This window comes from Pollicipes pollicipes, unplaced genomic scaffold (genome assembly GCF_011947565.3).
Source record: "Pollicipes pollicipes isolate AB1234 unplaced genomic scaffold, Ppol_2.1 Scaffold_6686;HRSCAF=7923_pilon_pilon_pilon, whole genome shotgun sequence".
Taxonomy (NCBI): Eukaryota; Metazoa; Arthropoda; class Thecostraca; order Pollicipedomorpha; family Pollicipedidae; genus Pollicipes; species Pollicipes pollicipes.
Genome location: NW_023596921.1, coordinates 17656624 through 17669269, shown reverse-complemented (window position 1 = coordinate 17669269; position 12646 = coordinate 17656624).

The window sequence follows — 12646 nt, the reverse complement described above, 5'->3', positions numbered from 1 at the left end:
ACTTGTGAATGTATAAAATATGAGAACCAAGAAGCAGCCTCATATAGTTACCCAAGTACCTAGTCTCTCCAGCTGAGACATCAAGAATTCATGGCCAATGAGCTGAAGTGAAACACAACAAACCCTCTCACTCCAGCCAAAGAGAACCATCAGATCTCCCAACAGCTCATTTTAAGCACAAATAATTGCAATTTACTCACCTAGAGCGATGTCTTCAATATGCGTATGGAATGCCCATGCCAAGCAGGTATCCTGGCAGAGCACCCCTTATGACATTGAACTTCAAATGTCACAGCCGGTTCGTGCTTTAGTTACTCACAGGCCGGCTTCATTAACAGAGAGCACCTGCGGATGTCACAAGCCCGGTCGGACCAAACACACCTAAGTCACAAAATACACTCGCTTTCACGCAGGCGTCCCCCGCCGACACCCAACCTCTCACCGAGCACCTGCCAACAGCCAACATACACGTCGCTCAACGCCCATTGTCTGCGGTAGCGACACAAGCAAGGTTATCGACCATTTCTCCAGGGTCTGGATGAAAATGGAAATCTGCTTTCTCCATCGGCTGTTCCTCCACATTTGATGACGTCATCAAACTTGATAGGTGTTTGCATACATTGCACATGTAGACCAAAGCAGTAGTTTCTAGAATTTTCCAATCCGTTCAAAGCAAGTGACAGGTACGGCGCTACTGTATTAATAGAAACGTGTCAGGAAATGCACTCCGAAAACAGAATGTGCGTTTTGCTCTTGCTCCTCAGGGCGGGAGCAGCGCCGAGGAGCCATCAAAACGTCTAAGATTGCGGCGTCCGGTGCTCATATCGTCCAAGATTGCAACATACGGCATTCATAACGTCCAGCATGCGTCCAATTCCGTGCCCATTGGGAGCGTTTATAAAGTCCAGGTCTGCAGCGTCCAGAGTCGCAAAATCCAGAGTCATTAATTCCAGTGGTTAAAACGTCCAGATCCCTGGCACTCAGGCTAGTTTGGATTCCTGCGACTAGATGACATTATGGAAGCATTTTTGACTCCTGTCGCCATTTCCCTCTTCGTCAAGAGATGGCACAAGCAACCTTGCATTCCACTGATAATCACGTGATGCGTATAGTGGAGCATGGTTACTGTAAATTACCTAGAAGCCTGGCGGACGTGCCCGACCTGGGCGCGGCCCCGCCCAGGGGCTTCTCGGCGGACTGGGCGTAAGCGCAAGTGTTTTTGCTGGATTCGCACAGAGCGCTTAATGATGGTGCATACGTATATATATATATATATATATATATATATATATATATATATGTATATGTATATATATATATATAATGCTTTTTTGGCGACAGACAGACGAAGCTCGCAAAACTTGCGCGGTATATGGCTGGTGACTGGCTCTTCTATATGTCTCTTCATTTCATTTCGGCACCTCAAACACTTATAATCAGAGCATAAAATACGAGCACGCAAACAACAATAACCTTTTCATTGGACAGCACTCACTGCCGTTTTGACTTGGCAACAACGGAAATTCTTCAGCCGTGCAGAAGACATCATTAGCACCACACACTGTGAATAGCACAATCAATACAACAAATCAATACTGCATGCCAATCACTCAATACCCGTGACATTCATCAGTGTCTTGTTCCTTATCTAAGTGATTTATTTGTAATGCTACTCCAAAAAGATAATTCAACAGTTTTATTAAGTTGTTTGCTGAGAAGTCGTTTGTCGTCATGATTGAGTAATGCATCCAGGATGTTGAGTTTTCTTGCTTCCAGTGTAGATTATAGGATTCCAGTGTTTTGTGTAAGCGCTTGGTGCGTGAGGAGAGTGTTGTGGTGGAGTTGTATGTGATTCCTTGGTGCCCCCTCCTGAGGTGCTCTGCGAGACGCGGAGCAGAGATGTTGTAGTCACACCATTGCAGAATACGGAGCCTTGCAGAAACACCTGGCAGCGGTCAAGAGACGGATAGAAATGACCACGCATCGGAAATCGGTAGTTTCCAACGCTTTATGAAATCAACTGGTATGCGTGTAAAAGACGTTCCGGGCCGGATGTTTCATTAGTACAATTTTAGGTGAGAAGTCGCGACGGATTACGGGAAGGCGCAATGGCGTAATCTCTCGCGGAATTAGCAAGTTGTTCCTGGGGGAATCAGGGGAGACTGGAGACACCCAGGTGTATTCCTTGGTAGGTAAATACCTTTTAGGCATGCCACCAAACAGTGTCATATTTATACGTGGGGCTGTAAGCAGGGTCATAAAACCAGGAAATGAATCGGCAAGGTATGGGGAAGGGGTACATGTGCCATGGCATTTCAGTCAATGGTACTAGATGGGTGCCTTACCGCAAGTACAATATTCAAAACAATTTCCCTCATTTGTGCACAATATCTCGCCAATGAGATAATACTGGGTAATTGTTTTCAAAGTATGCATTTCCTTTGTTTCATGTGCATACTTTTGGAATGTTTGTGGTTCAGTATTCATTATAACCAGCAAACTGAAGGGGGGCGGGCATGACCACTCCCTAGTCTTCCCTAGACGGAGGCTGACCCTCTCACACGAAGTTATCTGCGTGCTCCATTTGCTTTGTTCAGGCAGCTCAGATTGCTCAGCACATAACTTCTTGCAAAGATGAACAGACAGCGGACCAATGCCCAAGTTCCAACCTATCCAGTACTAATTTATTCAGATCTGACAAGGTATCAGCAATGGATTTTACACTGAATTACTTTCCACACTGAGTTATATCTGTTTGGCATAACCACGACTATTTTTGGCTTTTTACGCAACTCGGGACGCTTCATACCTTACTCACTAGTCAGAAAACGCAAAAGTTTCGCACGCCGAGCTATATCTTCCTGTGTACCTTTCATGATCTGTCTGCCGCTCGGGTCGAAATTTGTTGTTTGAATATAGGTGTTAAAATGTTACTCTTGATACAAGAATAACAAATTACACACATAAGACACTTGTTGCACCTAATTTGTAACAACAAAGGCTAATTGTCGTTCTCATTGAGCATAATCGACCATCATAAGCATAAACAGATGTTTGATTGCGGTACGATAGCACTATCCGGACTTCTGATAGGCACAATCTGATTTAGAGTCTAAAAATTTCGTCGCCAGTCAAATTTATGTCGGGTGTCAGAACCGTTCATAAAACTCGTAAGCAGAGGATATGTTTTTGGCGGAGCTATTTTTTGGCAATGGGGCGGCGATAATTTTTTTCATTAAACTGGCCTCAGAGAATTAACTGGTCAGCCAACTGAATTGCATTGGTTAAAACGTTTTAGTCAGCAGTTGAAGAGAATTCCGTTCCATTTCGGGGTCCCCAGCGGCTTTGATTCTGCTGATAGCCCCCAGGACCGCACGGAGACCCTCAGAAGGATGCATCACAGCCGGTCCCCTCCTCGACGCGGCTAGCCCTCTGACTGAGATATCCAGCGGCGGGTTGGCGCGGGGGCCCTCGCCGATGCAAACGGGCTCCTTACTGGCACAGGAAGTCCAATAACTGGTACCGAGACACTAATTTGCCTTATAGGTCCGTGGTTGAAACGGTGTGGAGGATCATTCGTCCGGTACCAGTGTCCTTGACTGGCACAGGCCTGTTCTCTGTCTCATTGTACATGTGAAGCTTTTTTGTCATTTCTCATAAATATTTTCATTGTCAGGAGGGGCCAGACCAGCACAATAGGCCCTATGACATACGGGGGCTCATTATCGTCCCTATTCAGCAAATGTGCTCCTGACCGACCTGGGGCTCATTGCCGACACATGGCCTCCTGCTAGGGACTGTGGTCACTAACCAGCAATGTGGGTGCTTCATTGCTTCAGGTGTTCCAACGAATGTAGGATGCCTTCTGATTGACATTTCGAGATCCTGGCCTGTTCGGGAGATAGCCCCAGGTCCCAGAATGGCATGGAACGGGTTGTTTAATATCGCTGTTCTCAGTCAGCTACCTCAATTAGAGACACAGTCGCACGAGGCCTGCGATCAGCGCTAGAGCTACTCTGACATTTTATAATCCGGTCTTCAGGCTGTGATCCCCGCATATAACCTCTGGCATACTCTTCGAATCCTTCAATCGGACCGATGATCTTCAGCCACAAAGGACCAAAAAAGGACACCCGTGATCTATGGGACCCTCAGAGCCTGGGGATTAGAGTGGGGGAGTCGTGCTTAATTCTTTCCCCGCGAAAATACAGCTTTAGGGGCCATTTTAAGTGTCATTGGAATTTTGCATCGCTTTAAAATGAATGTCTGAGCCATTTGTGGTGTTGCAATTGAAATTCGGTGCTCATAAAAATAAATGTTATGATGCCCCTGAGTCAAGGTTCTTGGTGCCTTTTCACCGAAGGTGCAGAACATGGATTTTGCCAGAGTGTAAGACAGAAAAATTGTGGTGCCCCGAATTCTGGTGCCCCTTGAAAGGGAAGCGTTGAACCACCTTCAATTGTTCTTTCAATTGGTGTTTCAAGGAAAGAAATGCAGTGGCGGTCCGAAAGAAAGGTGTCCCTTGGCCGAATGTGTCGATGCAGGATTTCGTTCATGGAGAGGCGCGGGTATTATGATGACTTCTGGAATTATGTGCCTCTGGAAAATAAATTTGATGATGCCCTGAAAAAGGTTGCGAGTTAGAAGGTTTGGGTGACAATAGTGTAGTGGTTAACGCGTCTGCGTTAACTACTGCGTGTCTGGGAAACCAGATATACGGGGTTCGACTCTCCGTGGTGCCCGCCCTTCCTGCCAGGATGAGAGGCAGGCGACGCCATATAGCCTCAGCACCTAAGTGCGTCGTAAAGCCCCAATGACAGTGAAGGCTGCTGGTCCCTGTTTTCCTGAACAGGGTACTCTTTTTCTGAACGGTCCGATCCAGACTTTTTCCGGAGTCAAAGGCACACCAATTGTGGTGCCACTGGACTTTGGTGCCCTTTTAAAAGTATGGTTTTGGGCTTTGTACATGGCCTAATTTTACTTAGAGCCCCTTGAGAATAAAGATGATGCCGCCCCGCAAGAGAGGTTTTCGTTCCTCCTTGCCCAAGGGCGCGATCCAGGATTTTATGAAGGCGGAAAGCTCAGCATAGTTATGCCCCTGAAATTCATGGCTTTCTCAGAATAAAGGGCCTTCTGGTACTCTCTGGAATTATGTGCTTCTTGAAAATAAAGGTTATGTTGTCCCAAAACGAAGGTTTTTGTGCTCTCTCGCTGGATGGGCCGACGCAGGGTTTCGTCAAGGGGTATGGCATAATCATCGTGGTGCCCCTGAAATTTGGTGTGTCATAAAAACACAGATTATGTGGTTCCCAAATAAAGGCATTGTTGCCCCTTTCCGATGAGCTTTGGTGCGTCTTTGGGGCATTAAAATCTCATTGGGTCCAAGGGGAGGAGAATGCCCCATGTCCTCTCTCCCTCTGGACCCGCCCCTGCTTTGTGATGCCCCAGAAATTGTGTGCCTCTGGAAAATAAAAGTTGTGATCCCCGGTAAATAAGTTTTTTAGTGCTTCCTCGTGGAACAGGCAGATCCAGAATTTTGCTAGAATGAAAGGCACAGGTATCGTGGTGTCCATGGATTTTGGCCACGGTTTAAAACCGAATGTTTTGGAAATTCGAATCGCCCACTTAGATAAAGGGTCTCTAAAATAAAGGTTATGGTGACCCTAAATGAAGTTTATGCTGCCATAAACTGACGGTTTTGTTGCTCCCTAGTCCAAGGGGCCAATACAGGATTTTTCAGAGTGGGAGGCATAACATTGCTGTATCCCTGAAATTTGGTGCCCTTGGAGGATAAAGGCCTGGGGCCTTTATTGTGTCCTCGGATTTCGGTGCCTATCTAAAATAGACATTTGTCGTTAGTTGTGGTGCCGATGAAGTTTTGGTTCCTTGTGAAAATAACGGTTATGTGAATCTGGAATGAGAATTGTACTGCCCCCTCGTCATGACATTTTGTTGTTCCCTCGCCCCAAGGGATGGGGAATAGCCCCATTCCCCCCGTCCCCCACCCCTACACTTTGGATCCGTCATTGGTCAAGGTCGGTTGCCAAGGCACGCCTCATCGCTTCAATGCGTAGCTCGTTATTTTTCTGCATTTGTCACTTGGTTCCATGCGTAAGCCCCATTTCTGTCACTTGGCGCGGGTCTCAGTATATACCGTGTCGTGTTTATGACTGCAAAACCCAATTCTATGATCCGAAAGGTGTTGTTTGTACGTGTTGTGTGGCTCACCCCTCCTCCGCCCGAGACAAGTGTGTATTGGGCTATGCTGCCTCTAAACTCTCCCTACCCAGGCTCCAAGCACATGTTTCTTTCAAGTCAACAGGCGCCCACCAGCGGCTCAGGTGCGCACGCGAACGGGTACGCACACTGTGTTCTACATACGGTCCGCTGATAGACGCCTATTGCATACTCTATCGCGTGTGCCGTTTCAAGAACATTTGCAATAGGCACCGCTTAGTGTTCTCTGCTGCCATTGCCCTGAGCACACGGCGTACGTGTCTGCATTACCAAAGACTCGGCAAAGCCATGAAACGAACAGCGCATATTAAGAACTTCTTTATCACCCCATATTATATATGCTTCATTGTGGTTTTATTCCCATTGGACTCACGCGAGATCGGGTTCATCGCAGCCTGGCTTACGCGGTTGCGGCCATCGGTCGCCTTGGCCGATCAGCTGATCGTACGCGCCATTTTCATCCGCGCCAATCTGCCTGTCGTCAAGAGCCTAAAGTCTAGCGCGCGAATGATAATGTTGTATTGGCATTCATAATTGGTCGGGCGGAGACATTTCTCGCTTTTGAGTTTATCAAGTGCCGAAGTCGTCCAGCACCAACTTAAAATATCACGACTTGTTCCGTGGAAGCTGGTTTGCGAAGACGGGTTCGGTGTGAGATCAAACAAGTAGCAAGTAAATGTGGAGGTAAGCAAACATGCTTGCCTCACATGGTTGCAATTATCGACAAAATAAGGATTATGTTCTCACGAAACATCATTGCCGATATTCAGTGAAGCAATAACGTTATGTGTAAGACAGCGAGAATAGGTACATACATATACGTACAACAAAACACATGCATTACGGATATCACCATCAACCACACATTTCAAATCATTACATAATATGAATTAGCACATTTGCACTATAATTTCTCACTCGACGAGATGTTAACGACGGCGAGATATAGAAAAAACGTGAGAAGAAACACAAACGCACAGTATGCTGTTATCTTAACCGAGAAACGCCCCAGAGAAAACCTGCCTCCCCCTGACATGGTGGAAAAGTAAATTGAATGACAGAACCTGCAACCACCCTGCCTACTAGTAACGTATCCGCTGAATACCGACAATAACATGGTGCTCTGACATTTGTTTCGCTGTTGCTCCATGCGATCGGCTGCTGGTCGCCTAACGCCCACACTATTGCATCTCCTGTTTCAAGAGCATTTGTAGCATGCCCCATACACTGAGCTGGCGTAAGCGCACAGTGTGCTCCTACATCCGCTACAAAAGGCTTGGGGAATATCTAAAACTATTATCGTCATATCCAAGTTACATATCGGTATATTTGCCATATTCTCCTCGGTCTTATGCGTTCACTGCAGTCTGTCTTGCACAGTAAAGCGATCGGTCGCTGTGGTCGATCATCTAATCGTTCTCGCCAGTTTCATTCGCACCAGCCTGCCTGTCGCCATATGCGTGCGAACAGTCTGGCGCATCAAAAAAAGATGTTCTAGTTGTTCGGAAGGGGAAAGTTTCGCGAGCATCGGAACCTTTCGGCGCCAGCCCATGGAGAGATCACAGCTTGTTGCGAGGGAGATGGTCTCTGAAGACGAGCTCAGCATGAGGTTAAGCTAGGAGCAAGCAAATATGGAAGGAAGCAAACATTGTTTTGTCTGTATTGTCCACCATGGCCTCAGATATTGACAAAATGAGGAATACGGTTTCACGAAAAATCGTTGCCGATACCCGACGCGGCAATAACATGACGCTCAACCCTCGCCATGATAGGCGGTGATTATGGCACGTGTTTTGATACCAAAATGTGTTCCAAGATTTTGTGGTTTCGGAGCAGCGGTAGTTTGTGATGAACACTACGGCGATCTACGGTTGGCTCAGGCGGCAGGCGGCAAGAGAACTGCAACTGCATAATGTACTCAGAATTGAACAAGACACACGCCAGTTTAAGTTTTGTGTCAACGCGAGGCATGGTCCCGTAAACATGAAGTAAAACAACAAAGTGCGGTTTTCTGGAATGTTCAACCATTGACCTGTCAACAACATAAAGCTGGTACCAATCGTGAGATCGTGTCCAGAACAATATACTGGTGTTCTCGGCAAGTTCTGTCTTTGTAAGGCTGAAAACGCCAGGGAGAGGGTCAACCTCCCTCTCCCCTATCCGTTCGAGTCATGCAAAACGGCGAATCAGGGCGATGGTTAAGACATTCCGCGAGCATAGGTACTTAAACATACGTACAACGCACATGCAGAAGGAGTATCACTATCTACGACATGTTTCCTGAGCGTAACGTTACATGAATCCACACTTTTGCACTCCGATATGTGGGTGCCAAAGCTCTCCCATGATGTTATTCCGGTCATGACTCGGCCAGATATTCTGGAGGCAAGCGAATCCTCGCACGAAACAGAAAATTGCACGAGATACTGTCATCCCACCGAAAGAAACTTGTGTAGATCTAGTTAACCTGTCGCCGTCAATCACGAAAAAATATATCTATAATACATGTAAGCATTAAGTGTGACACAGTATTCCTGAGGTATAACTATTTCCGAATGTGTATTTGCATTGCGCTGCCATGACGCCGTCGTTGAACTTGGACACGTACTGAAGTTTATTTTCGATAACAAATCCGATCGACTTAAGCCGCGATGGCCCTTTGTCTTAGTCGGTTCTGGACCACTGCTTGGCGCAAAATTATTAGTCCCAATCAAAATTAGTAAGATTTAGATCCTCCCCCACGGCGCAGGTCCACCTATAATGTGGAAAAACCCGAGACCAATAAGGACGGCGCCTGAGTGATCGAAACTGCCGCAGCAGGCCAACAAAGAGGCTCCCATCAACAATGAATGGTCCTCATAACAAGCGAGAAGAGCCTAACAACAATATGGTGGGACCCTTGGACGATCGGGAGTACTACGGCAAGCTAACATATAGGGTCCAGCCAGAGCGCAGGACCCTCTGAGCATAGGCGAATAACCGAAGATCAGTGTACATGAATTAATGCGCCTGCGTAATCAAGAGTGCCCGGGCAGGTTAACAGAGAGGGCGCTGTCACGTGAAGGGTCCTCAGCAAATAAGCTCAAAAGGGAAAGAGCCATAGATCAATGAAGAGGGCCCTTGGGCATCGAGTGCCTCGGTGCGTTACCGTATATGGACCCCAGCAAGAGCACGGATCCTCCAAACACGTAGAAGAACCCGATGCCAGTATGAAGGGCCCCCGGGCAACTGAGCCGGGCGCGGCGGGGACCGCCGCGCCCACGCCGCCCGCCACGTCTCCGGCCACGGCGCCCGCCCGGCGCGCCTGCGCCCAGTCCGGCGGTGGGCCCCGGGGCGCGGCAACGCCCAGGCCTGACACCTGGCCGGGTCGGGTTGGCCGGCTCAGAATCGAATTTTTGATACCAACGACTTACGACATTCGGCAACATTTCGAAGCATTCGGCTCATTCTCATACATTGCACCTCGACCTAATAATGCAGGTTTGCCTCGACCTAATGTCAAATTGTAGGTTTACTGCGCTTGTGTCAAGGAAGCCATGCTTGCAACCCTTTTTAACGAGGCCAACATATCCCTTCCGTTTACAGCACAGATGGCAGTTTTGGCAGCACTTGGGAAGCTGAGGCGGTCTCGACTTCTCGCTTATCATTGTCTGACAATGACGCAGTCCTCTCGCGAACCAAGTTTCTGGCAGTGGAAGCCCACGTTTATCACCTGCAGGCGACGCTGAACCGAAAGAAACGCAAGTGGCGGCAAGTGATGCTCTCCATGAAGAGGTATGTAAGGGTCGCTGAGGGAAAGGCGTCGACGCTTGACAGGTTGGTGAAGCTTGGAGTGGTGACAAGTAAACAGCTCCGCAGTGTGACAACCAGGACTTGTCTCGTGCATTAAGCTTGCGGTGCAGGAGCCGCAAAGTCCATGAATACGTCAAGCCCCACCTGCACCTGCCGCTCCCACCCTCGTTCACCCTGTCCCGGAGGACGCGTTACTTTCGCGTTACGCTGGGGGCGATGGAGGCAAGCGTTACTGCTCTGAAGGCGGCCGTCCAGGGCATGAGTGCTATCAAGCGTCTCTGCGTTACGTCGTTCGGCGAGATGGCGCTAGACGGACGGGTCTGCCACGAATCCCCTGCCGACCAGCTGCTGTCAGCTTCGAAGCTGCAGCTGCTCATGGTCCGGTCCCTCTGTGGGCCATGGAAGCAGCCGTTGTACTATGGTTTCGATGAACCGATGACGCTAGAAGCACTGACGGATGTCATCAACGTGCTGGAGACGCTCGGGGTCCACGTGGTCGCCGGTGTATCCGACATGGGGACTCCGAACGAACTCATGTGGCGTAAAGCAGGCGTGACGGCTAACAAGACGCGGATCACTATACCCGCCGCCCCAGGACGGTGAGCATTTTCCCCCGGAACCTTACTTATTGTTTTTGTTTGTTTTATATTTTGTATTTACGAGTTTACTTACCTACTTGTTGGCCGTATGGCTGGTACCTAAAATTACAGTTAAAGTACATCACCTGAATTCTCAGTATTTTCCCTTTCTTTTGCAACATATTTGTCCGAAGCTGACAAGCTTCCACATTGAGGTAAGAAGCCATAACTACATCATCTGCGTGCTCTGCCGTTGTCAGATCGATCTGGTGAGGCGAGGTCAGAAATCGTGTTGAATTTTTTTAACAACCAACCGCAGGACGCCTAGTGCGGTCATGTCCCAGATTCCACCAAAAATTTGCGATAGAGGCAATCTGATGCGTAGAGCTCAACTGACACAATATCAAGTCTCCCTGATCTGTGAGTCACGAAGTATGCCCCAAGACGTTTTCTTACTCACCTTGAATGGACATTGGCATGCTCTTAGAGCAGTACCACCGTAATGATCCACAGTATACTATCAAGTCGCCTATCTTTGAGATCACAAATATTTTTGTTACAATTGAACTGAAAAAGGAAATTCATCCAAGCCAAGTTGAAAAAGTGACCTCGTGACCGCGGTCATAGGTCATCGCTTCTGCTTCTCATAATGTCTGTTCTAACTTTTTATTCTGCAGACAACACGCCTCGTATGCTGTCTCTCCGAGACATAAATTATATATGAGGGTACGCGTGTCTGAACAGCCTTCGTACGGCACATGATGCCGTAGGAAGTTGCCGGCACATGATGGTATTCACTCATTTTTACATTCGGACGCTACCAAAATGGGGCGATTGTCTCCAGACTGTCGCGTTGCTTTAATACCTTGGTATTTGCTCACATTTATGTACACATTATGCCTGGGATTACCTGTCATGCTAAATTCACGTAACACAGCATCAGCTATTGCTGACCTTCGGGCCGCGCTACATGGAGCTTGTGGCTGTTCGTGGGGTCTGGTGTAATGTTGGTAAAAGGCCGAGCGTCGCAGCACTAATAAATAAACAAAAGTACATCAATAAACAAAGCACAAAAAACATGCATGTTACGAAATCAAGTCCGGTTGATCCTGTAGATCAACAACATGGTACGGGCAACGAGCCTCGGCCGCCAGTTCCGCGTGGCCCTTGTTACTGTCATCATATACTAGGTGCCTGATGTCGGTCCCTCATGGGGTGCGCATGCGCCGACTTCAACAGGCGTCAGGGTTCCCTGGGTACAGGCAGTCAACGCTGGATCAGTTGACGTCATTTCTTGACAATCAGCTGGCGTTTATCAGGGACCTTGCGAGGCCTATTCATTTATGTTTTATCAAAAGATCGGCTATCCCTTCCCTTATAGCTACACAGAGTTTGAAACTGTGCTGGAGAAGCTTCTGGGAGTAGGGGGAAAGTCTGTGTTGACTTTACTCGTTATTACGCCGATTTGGGAACGTTAGTGAATGACAAGGCTTCATGTCACAGCATTTGGTTTACAGTGTAGCGAGCCATAACCCGCGGGAGCCCTTATGTTACTGGTCACATTCTCTAAGCCATGGACATGTACGAATTTCGCATATAGAAAATGGCCTCCAGTATCTGTTTTTTTAACATCGAAGAATCAGAGGTCGCGGCCATGGGCGAGAAACTCGCTGTACGGCTCACGCTGCTGCACGGTGACAGCTATTTACTGCCCTTTCCAGACTTCCCGACAAAGCGTCCAGAGAAAGCGACTGGCGACACAGCTGTTCTCCCCGTCTGCGGGGACCGGCATCGCCGCTCCCCGCCAACAGGCAAGGCCGTGCCGTTCGACTGGAGCCTGACACAGCTTTCCTCAGCGCTGACCAGCGTTTGAACCAACCGGACAACCTGACGAACGAAAGCCTGCAGGGCCCCCGATCCAGGTAGTGCTGTTGACCATTGTCTGGATGCACTACCATTGTTTTCTGATAATGATAAGCGTGACACTGAATTCCAGTAATGCTGTTGGGAAGGAACGGAGCTCACTGCCTAGAAAACGG